Below are 11,489 nucleotides of genomic sequence, written 5' to 3'. Positions count from 1 at the left end.
TTCTGTGTAATCATTAAATGTTTGTTTTTCATAACAAAGCGTAATTTATGTTACTTAATTGTATTTTTAATATTAGTTCTTTTGAATAAAGTGAGTAGTCTGATTATTAGTTTCATTTTTGGTGTTCTAGTTCTTAAATGTATGATTTTCTCTTTCTTTTGTTCCACTCCTTACCACTAGAAATCATGGTCTGAGTGTGTATGAAAGATTAGGTAGGATAGAGATGTTAAATGGTGTGGTGGCATTCACTCCACAGGAGAGCAAACTTCTCCCAAATAATTTTTTACATTGCTCATTATTTCTGAGTAGAAATTTGGAATGTAAGCAGATTTTAATGCAATTAGGTAACCTTCACAGAAAACCCAACACATAGAAGGTTGTAAAGGTGGTTTTGGATTTGTAAGATGTTTTATAAATATGAACATTAATCATATGGATGAATGGAGGATCACAGCCTATAACAGCAAAAATAAATCCATTTTACATAAAATTAAAATCACACCCTGGTTACTATGTTGTAATATGTTCTTTTTAAAAAAGGGCAGTGAAACAATTATTGGAAGTTTGTGAAAGCTCCTTGTTTTAACACATCTCTCTGAAGACTGGATTAGAAAGTTGAAATTATAGTAAAGCTAAACTAGTCAATAGTGTTATTATTCACCAGCAGATACCTTTCCTAAGCAACTAACTGAGTAAGCCCAACATAATTTACCTTAATTTACCCCACTGGTAATACTACTACATTTATATATTAAATCAAATTTGCTATGCAGATCACAGAGATCAAACTGCTAGATTAGTACAGGGAAAAAAAAGGCCAGAGGGACTCAGATGTATACAAATGAGTGTTCAGGGGCAGTTGACATATCTCATTTATATCACAGGCTGCCATATTTAGACAACTTAAAGCACTCCTCCTTTGTAAAGCTGATGGGGCAGCTTGTGTGGTGTACACACTATGCCTAATGTAAAAAATATATTACTGTTTAATCAACTGAGTCATGTACAGATTCTCAAGAGGAATGAAAAGCAGAATAAATATAATGGGTATATCTGACACAAACATTGGCTTCATAAGCAGCATGTTGATTAGTTGCTAGCATATGGAGATGGTTTTTGTGATATTCATATATGATATTATTATCAAAATAGGATTTTAGACATACGTAAAACCAGACATCTGGTTCACCTAGGTCTTCTAGTTAGATTTGAAATGCAACATTACCTAAGGATCATACACATGTAAATACCAAGTCAACAAAGGTACACAGTAACATCGGTTAGAAGTATCAGAATTTTGCATATTTGTGTGAATATACTTTTGTTCTTAAAGGGAATAAAATGGGATATTACTTAAAGGGAATAAAATGGGATATTACAGCTAACAATAAAACCCTGATAAGAATCTCCTCACATAATGGAAAATAAAACTGTCTTGGAAATAATTTTTGAAGGCCTTATTATGTTTGGAATGCTTCTGAACCTTGTAAGCTGAAGGCTGCTGTTTTCTCTCTCATGAAGAGGGTGCAGCTTCTCCTGTCTTGATTTCCCAGAAATTATTTTAATTTCATTCTTACAGGGAATATTTATGAAATTGGTATCAATGAAATGTCATCTGACTACTAATTCTGAGAAATTATTTTTTCTCATTTGATGAAGAAGGGTGCAATTTGCCTTTTCTCACATATTCATTTGGTAGAACAAAAGGAACTGTTTGAACCCCTTTAGGTATCAACATGCATGTTATTTCAAGCACTGGATAAATTATGTAAAAGTTCTGGCTCTAAGCTGGAAGGAAATATTAAGAAGGTAAGCACTGCCTGCAAGTGTATGGAAAAGTCTTTACGTGTAAATGCTTGGCCATAATTTTATTGCTACTCATGCATTAGTCTCGTGACTTTCCTCACAGACAGTCAAGTTTTGAAGCTGTTTGTCCTTTATTTTATCTAATAGGATAAGCTTTGTCATGAGAATGTCTAGAGAGATCAAATGAGGAATGAGTACTCATCTGGACATAACTGTTTTCTTGTACTGTCATGAAGCAGACCAAACATGTTTCAAGAAAACCCCACTTCAGACATAGACAACTGGATATAGGTTTTGCAGACTTTAAAAAGTTGCCCTGGAGAGTGCCAAAAAAATGATATTCATCACTGTAATTGCATATTTCAAGCAAATAAAATAAGAGTCACATTTCAAAGGGTATAAATTAAAAAAATTGAAACACAGTTGGCAGCTGCAATTAGCCTTTGAGAAAGAGCAATGCTTCTCAAAACAAAAGAAGCCACAGAAAATGCTTTTGTTTATATGGTTATTGAAAAACTCAATCCTTGATGAAATCTCTAATCTCTACCACTTCTACCTCTGTAGGAGTTCCTAAACTGACACTTTCATGATTTCAGTTAATGTCATGGTCCATATGCAATGTTTATATTCCAATTACCCAAGGAGAAAGGGCTGAGAATGTCTTGAATAATAAATTAATCCTTTCAATTCCTTTTATTTCTGTGTCTTTAAATTAATCCATCTGGTATGGACCTGTTATTCTATATGTAATTTTTTGTTTTTCTTACTCTTAAGGTAGGAAAAATTTCCAAATATGCTCGGCAAATAGGGCAGTTAGTTATTCCTTATCAACATGTAAACTCATTTAGCTCTTGTTCATTTTGACATCTACCTTCTTCTGTATTGGTGAAAGAAAAAAATAAAAAAATGTTTTTTTTTTTAAATTTGTTTCTTTGTTTGTTCAGTAATCTGAAGCTCATACACAGCTTGATTGTTTGCCATTCACCAGACACAGAATTTTTTCTTATATGGTAATGTTTATTGATATACTTAAATGTTTTCTAAAAGAACATACTCAAATGGATTCCTTGTGACTCTAGACTGATAATCGATAGGAGTTAAGAACATTTTGAGTAAATGACACAAATGCTGGAGATAAAATTTAGGGGTTAAAACTCATGTTTAAGTAATCTCTTTAAATAATTATTTTATTAGGAAATGGGGTTAATAAGTAACAAGATCTGTTATTTTTAATTACAGTTTAAAAGAGGACTAATGAGGAAATCGTAAAAGCTCTTTATAGAATAATTATAAACAAAGGGAGAAAAGAGAGGCAAGGGGAAATAGCTATAATAATTAAATGTCAATGCTATGCCCTGAGAAAACTCTTCATGAGTTCATCCTCTGGCATTTATTGCTTTTGTTTGGCAGAGGTCTCCCAATTTCTGGACTAATTCTTGCCAATACACAGATTCGCAATTTTGATTTAATGATTTTTTCAAACATACAATATAGCAAAGTATCACATAAAAAAGACCTCTTTTGAAGGCTGTGAAGTCAATTAGGTAGTTAGACCACATAGCCAGGGATGATCCCGAGATGAAAGGTAAAATATTAAGCATTTAATTTCTATTGCACTTTTAGGGCAGAAACAGAATTTCATGTCAAGTTCATACTCCCTGAAACACAGCAAGCTTATTCTATGTGGGTTTAACATGTACATAAAAGCAATAGAGAGATCTGTCCCAGACTGAGCTAAGATGCTGTGTTTGAATATTCAGTCCCAAAGTAGGTATACATGATGTAGGTAGAGTGTGCATATATCCCTCAAATTGTTGTAAAATTTATTTGCTGTAATAGTGATAGAGTCTGATGAATTAGTATTTGTGTTGATTTGTGCAGATTATTCACTTTGATTTATCATTGTGTATAACAGGGTTTGTGGAGGCTGCTTTCTGTCTGCTTGAGACCTCTTCAGGTTTTTAGGATTGTAATGTTTGCTCATAAGGATAAAAATCTGCATCTTACATGTTGTGATTGCACATATGTTACCTTTATGTGAATTTTGGATTGGTACGTGTCTGGGTTTCTAAACACTACCTGGTTTATAATCTAATATGATGGTAAACATAATTGGAACTTTAAATGAAAATTGGCTGATGCCAGAATGCAATATATTGATTGAATGAAAAAAAAGCAATTGTAATATATCAATTTAATGAATGCTAGACATTAGCTGTCATTATACATAATTCTAAGTCACTCAAGGGTATACAACAGTATTACATTTATTAGCACACTGATATTGTCAACTTGAAAGCTACTCTGGATCTGTCACTGCACTCACTTCTGCCCACTAGGTCCTCTCTATATCCAGCTTCTTCTACAAGGGCACTGTTGATACTCCTTTGTTTGCCACAATTAGCCTGACAATTTAATTATTTAGGAAACTTACTTAATTACCATTTCTTCCTTGCCTTCTCCATTCATTATAACAAACTACATGATATAGCCTGCATTTATAGTCATGAAGAGACTGAAGCTGTGAGAAATTTTAATATTTCATACCGATGTGTGTCTTAATTAGATCAAATGAACCTTTGGAGTATTTAAGTGAAGGAGAAATTAATATCCATGCTCAAAGTTCCACATCCATTCTCTCTATACAACACTTCACTAAACTGATATACAGCACCACCACCAAAGGTTAATCATGACCTTAGATGTACAGAGTTCTCTCCTACGAAGTTGGCTAAGAATTTGAGATGGAAGCTTAAGTGTAAGTGATATATGTAAGAATGGAGAGAAGACCTTTGAAAAACCATCACATTCATATGAAGGTAACTGATGGACTTTAACTAGATCTGTAGCTTATTTCTGAAGGAGGGAAAAGAAAAAAGAAGAAATAAGGTAAATACTCAATAGAGTAGTAACTAATTAAAAGCCATCAAAGAGACACAAAACATGGGCTCTTTAAGGTCCAGCTGTATTTTCCTCTGTGTCATTCCTCCACTAGATAGGATGCAGCTTCCTGACCACCATCTGTTCTTGGCTGGATACATGAAGGGGATCTTCTTGAACCTACTGACTGGTCTTTATGGAGCAGTGATTGCATTGTTTGACAAATATAGACTGATGTATCAGTCTATGGTGTGCTTGACCACTAAGACTGGACATCTTGGATGTAGTATAGGTAACTTCATTTTGGGTTTTGTGCTCACATAATCCTCCTATGAAAACTATTGTGGGAAAGGACACGAAGACAAGAAGACAATTATGAGTGCCAGCACTGAGCCAAGATACAGACACCATCCATGTGTATAGAGCCCTGGGAGAATGGAATCTGTGCTGGGCTTAATCTTGGGGTTTAGTTTAAATGAAGTAGCACTGTTTTGGAGGTCAGATAGAATTTGCAAAGGATGCAGTTATGAATAAGTTGTTTTACTATAACTTACATTTTTAAAGGAAGGAAGCTGAAGTAGCTTTTGACTGAGAAAAACATAATTTGGCTATTTTATAGCAAATTTATGACAAAATGAGCATCAGCCAAGGAGTTGATGTACAGCTAGATGTTTACTCAATAGCAGTAATGTCATGATGGTATTAACAAAGTTTGTGGTAAGAGTGAAGGCAGGCAGCAGATTGCTCATGTAATAGCAATGATAGCATCATAGTAACATCTGGAGTACAGTGTGCTGCTCCTGATTTTGGTGTCACAAGCTTGATTATGTCTTCATGGATTTTTGGCATCCCTTATATACAGGAAGATTCCTTTCTTACTCTCTTTACCTAAAAGACATGCACCTGAAAAATATTTATCTAAAAAAATGTGTTGAGTGTGCTCTGCATATGCTGTTTTTAATTTCCAAAACAAACCTTGAGAATTCTACCACACCTTCAGTGAGAAGACAAGAGAAATGATCCTCAGCTGATACAGGGAATATTCAGATAGATATGAGAAAAGTTTTTTCACTATCAGGGTGGTCAGACATTTGAATATGTTTCCCAGGGAACTGGGGGAATGACCATCCCCACAGGTGTTTAAGATGTTTCTGAATGTCACTGGGTGATATGGTCAAGGGGTTTACAGTGGCAATGTTGGATGTGTAGTTGGATTGGAAAATCTTATTTGTTTCTTCCAACACTGGTGATTTTTTGATTCTATGATTCTATAATTATGACTCTGGGATCACAGCTTTTTCCCTTTTTTCACCTCCAAATATGCTAATATTCATATATTCTCATCAATCCATGTAGAGAATATTTCATACATCCATTGTAGTTTTCTATTCTCGTTTGCATAGAGACTGAGCAAAGGGAAAAAAGTATCCTTCAGGCCATATTATCACCTTCTAAAATATTATTTAGGCTGTCTATCAAGCCCTGAATAAACCTTGCTAGAGAGTTTTAGTATGAAAACCTTTGAAAATTTATCACATTTTCAAAGTTAGCTTTCTGGAAATATAGGTGTATTGTTTTGGTCTATCACCTCCTCTCTTCTTCTTTTTTTGTTTTAGGTTTTTCATAAACTCTAGTGATATTCAAGCTCCAAGAGAGTGTATATATCATGCTAGCCCAACAGAAGGTTCCCATTTATTCTGAATTAGTTAATGGAAAGTATTTGTGTGCTTGAAGATATTCTTTTCCTTGTATGTACACACCCTGTACATTACTAAATATATTCCATTAAATATTTCTCCATAAGTGATGGAAATTCATGAGATGCATTTAATTTTCATCAAGGAAAGAAGACAAATTTATCTTTTGCCAATACCACACTAAAAACAAACAAAATAAATATTAGTCAAGGAGATGCAGTTCAATTTTACTTTATTTAACATAAGATCTGTTTTTATCACAACTGTGTGAAGAATAAGCTGTAGTTGGTTTTGTAACATTCATGCTAACTATGAGCAATCTAAACAACAACAACAAAAAAGAAAAATAATTCAAATACCACATTTTCATTACTATTTTGCTGTAAAAGTTTCTTAAATTAACACCATGTGAAACACTTCAAAATGTACACCTGGTGTACACAAATGTACACAAAGGTTGTTAGAGGGGAATTTTGTATAAGTTAGGTAAGCAAATATAGATTTAGTATAGCCACTGGAAACCACAGCTCATTTGGCTCCCTTTTACTGTGGGTGGATTTAAAAAACTCCTTCATTAAAATTTATTTTTCTGCTTCACAGATTTTCACATAACCAACACATTGTATAACAGAAACATTTAGTGAAATGAAATAGACTAATGTTCTCTGGATTTGAAATAGATCCAATTATGAATGATGGAAACTGCCCAATACATTTCATAACACAAGTATCAAATTAAGCTATTCAGTAACTTGGTTAGGCAGCATGTTTAGAGCTCTTTAAATGCAGCAGATTTTTTATAATGAATAATTAATTTTTGGAACCCATGCCACAGGACACTCTGGAAGCCAAAAGTTTAATACAATTCAAAATTAGATTAAATATTTTAATAGAATAAAAATCTACCAGAGTCATGGAAGTGGGAGAATATGAATGAATGCCTAAACACATATTTTTATAATCTGAGAACCTATCTTGTGCAAAAATGATTGTGCTCTCACAGTTACTGTCAGTGGCTTGATATCTGTGCTGAAAATCTTCATTTTTGTCAAAAAATTGTCTTTTTTTCTCCCCCTCTCCAAAATGGAAAAGACATAGCCAATATTCTGTCAGGTAGGTACTTCCTATACAACTCCATAATGGCCCTAACTTTGTGTTTCTTATGCAATATACTATTAATTTTTTCATTGTCTAAAGTCTCAAGATCAAGATTACTGTTTATAGTATGCTGTCTAGACAATCACTTATTCTTTCTTTTACCTATAGAAATTTTATAAGGGATTATTATAAATTGCAATAACTTTATTATTTTAAATTATTAATTGTTTATAAATTACAGTGGGGTTTATTTTGCCTTGCTTTTAGATGGAAATAATTATTTTAAAAGTAATGTTAAAATTGAAGATTAATATAATATCAGAGGAATTTTTTTTTCATGTCTAGCACATGTCCTAAGGAGATATCCCTGATGGTCCCCCCAAATCTCCTTGAGAGTTTCTGTCCCACTACATGGCAAACCAGAAAATGTCAGAAAGAAGACAGTATCAGTGATGCAGAGACTTAGTCAGGTTGTTGAAGGTGGTTCACTGACCATCCACGACCAGGTGGCTGTTCATGTGCTCCCACCATGGTGCTGTCTGTCTCACCGTCCTTTCCTCTGGGCCTGACCTCCAGCTCTCACATCTGGACTCCTGTCCCACAGACAAGCTCTGACCTCTGAGCTCCTCCATCTTCCTCTTCCTCCCTGCCCACTGATACTGGAAAGCTTTTGCACAACTACTGCTCTCCCTAGTTTTGCAAGCTATCTCACCATGTTTTAGCTTTTGGAACAGTTCCCCTGTCTCTGTCTTCTGAGAGCCTTGCTTGAATTGCTTGAATTTCAAATCAGTTCAGGAAGCAAGCACTGATTTCTGACAGGTTTCAGCCTTCCTCTTTTTTTTCTTTTTTTTTTTTTTTTTGTATAAAACTACCTAGCTATAATTTAGCTACCTAAAGTTAGCTACCTAAGTTAGCTATTTAAAGCTAAAGTGCAATATTAAATAACTTTTAATAACATTAAATAACTTTTTTTACACTGTTTGGGAGAGCACAGGCATGGTCTAGTCAATAGCAATGTCTGTATGTGTGTCTTCCAAACTGAAGGTTATTTTCTGTGATTATTTGCTGCAGGCATGTGGTCTCCTTTTCATTTCTGCTCCCACCTGCACCAGTGACATCCTGATGAGTAAATAAAGAGAGAAGATTTTTCAGTTCTTGCAAGAATTTTCTGTGGAGAACAGCAGGTTATAAAACAGTAGTATGCAAACAGCCCAGAGCTTATACACAAACTTTTCTAGCCTAATGGAATTACAAAACATCAGCTGTTCTTGCTTTGCATGGAGCAACGTAGGTAGGAAAAAAAAATCACTCTGCCATCTTTGTCAGGATGGTTTTTTAAGTCTATATAACTATATTGAAAACCTACCACTTAGCTTCTCAGTGGAAGCCAAACTAAAGACTTGAGTCTAGGAAAGGTAAAATGAAGAGAAGAGCAAGGAAGAACTGGGTATTTCATACATCTCAAGCAATATCATAACTGTTTCAACAGTGTATAACATATTTAGATGTTTTGCCATTTTCTTACTAATTTCATGACTCATCAGTAATAGCAAGAACCTACATGAAGACTGAAGAGATTCTTTCAGTTTGCAGGGAGGAAGAGTTTTTTAAGTATCACAGATTTTGTGTGGTACAAATTGGTCTTGAAGGTGACACTTGAGTGGCTGATTTGTCAGGGATTTTGTCTGTGATACATATATATATATATATATATACACACATATACATACATATATATATATATATATAAAATTCTATGCTACTATTCAAATGGAAATTGAACATAAAAATCAAACAGGAAATTTAAGAAGAAAAGAGATTTTAGGGACTGATTTAAGGGGTGTGTCTTGTCAATGGCACCATTTCTCCATGGTGCCGTTGACATGGTGCATGGCCTCCTCCTCCCCCACCCAGACGCAGCTGGGCAGGGGAGAAGTCCAGACTCCACTCACCCAATGCCGGATTCCAAAGAGGGAGTTCTCTGGGAATCTCCTGCTTTTAATCCCTGTGTGTTCTCAGAGGCGTATCCAAACCAGTGGCCACCACAGGTAAAAATTTCAAATCTGGCCACTGATTGGTTTGACCACAACTTTTCCAAAAACTCACTTCAGGGTCAAATCAAGACTTTTGTCCTAGGGTAATGTTACGATGCTTGTTTCCCCAGTCACCTGTTCTGTTTATGTTGGATGTTATATTCTGTGCCTCCAAGACTGGATCAGACAGTAGGGGCCGGGAGAAGAGGGAGCACAGAGTTTTGTTATCAGCTGCACTCTCCCCCGCAGTCTGCTGGAACACAGAACTCCAGTGTTGTGGTCTGGGCACAGACGGGGCTGAACACCACACTCCTTTTGCTTTTTAGTTAGTTAGTTAGTTTAGCTAGCTAAGGCAGTCTGAGTTTTCCCTTTACTGTTTTTCTTTCCCTTTTCTTGGAACCATTTGAACCTGCTCCAGACTGGGACCTGGCAAAACACCGAGAGCTCACACTTTGTAGCCCACCACGGCCTACTCTGCAGCCTTTCCCAGCACTGGAGGGACAAATAACAGAGTGACAACCCCCAGGAGAGACTTTCTGAACTTGCCATCTCTTCAGAGCAGCAAATGAGTTTTGTCATCCATGATTGTTCATTTTGTGTGCTGGGGAGTGCTTTGCCTATTAAATAAACAACTTCTTTCCACTTCTGTCCGAGGAAATTGTTCCTGAACAGGTTGGGGGTAGGGGCCATGTGGACTTGCTTTCTGGAGGGGGCCCCTTTTGGAGGTTTTCTCCCAAATTTGCCCTAAACCAGGACAACATTTTCCATCTACGTGTTCATATGACATGGAGTTCTGTTGATCTGTTAGTCATTATGGGTTAAATAATCACATGTGATTTTTTTTTTTTTTGATATTTCTACTATTTTCATTGGTGGTCCTTGATTCTTACACCAGAAAAAAACAGTAACCGTAGACTAATTTTTTCTACAGCCTCCATAACACTAGATTTTGTAGAATTGTGGTTGCAAAAGACCAAGCTTTCTAAGTTCAACTATTTTTTTAATTGCTTTCTAAGTGATTTTTAGACTTCCACAGTATGGGCAGGTATAGACATACACACATACTCTAGCACGGAAACATATTGTTCATGAGGATCGTGTTCCTTCTCCTAGTGTTTTGAATAAGCAAAAGACCACCATATGGAAGTGTCTTTTTATACATACAAGTACTGTTTATTAGTTGCCTGTTAGTTGTTCTAAAAAGGCATTTGGAAATGTTTGAAATTTTTTTTCATTAATTTACACACAAATAAAAGACCTTAAACTCTCTAATATGCTCAGCAATTGGCTTCATGCCCAATAGTAGTTCAAAGCATGAAAAGTTAAAACAGAACTAGACCTATTATCTGCTTAAACCCAAAAATTAAAGCATGGTTTTTCTTCCAAATGTAGCCTCCAGGTTAGAGTTTTGCCTTGTCTGTGTGACAAGAAATTTCCTTACCTACATGAAAAGACAAAGAGAATAATTTTCAGTAAGAATGTAACTGACATAAGAACAGTTCTAAGTTTTTTGCATGTCTATTGAGATTTTTTTTTATTGTCATATAAAATCATAGAATATTAACTTGGTTGTGATTATGGCATCAATTTGTCCTTCATGCATATTTTAGTATTTCACAGGTTAGTGACTTCTTGATCTTCCTAGATCAACTGATAATGCATCTCAGTAAGAGGGTTACTTTTGAGTTATGTGTAAAGGTGGTTGGCAGATGGTGGTCTTTATCAAGGAAATTTTTACTTGTTTATTTAATATTTGCACACCTAGCTTCTACAGCTGATAATGTACCAACACCAGAAATAAAGTTTAAAATACAGATGTGTGTCTGAGACTAGTTCTTCTACATGAGCAAACCAACACTGCTGGAATTTCTGAATATCACCCTGGTATTTGGTTGTATGATTCAGTATGATAAACTGATCATAAAGCCAGGATTTTGCAGTTTCAGCCCATTAGATTTAAATTCTACTTCCCTTC

Source organism: Passer domesticus, chromosome Z (genome assembly GCF_036417665.1).
Source record: "Passer domesticus isolate bPasDom1 chromosome Z, bPasDom1.hap1, whole genome shotgun sequence".
Lineage (NCBI taxonomy): Eukaryota > Metazoa > Chordata > Aves > Passeriformes > Passeridae > Passer > Passer domesticus.
This window is presented reverse-complemented; position numbering follows the sequence as displayed.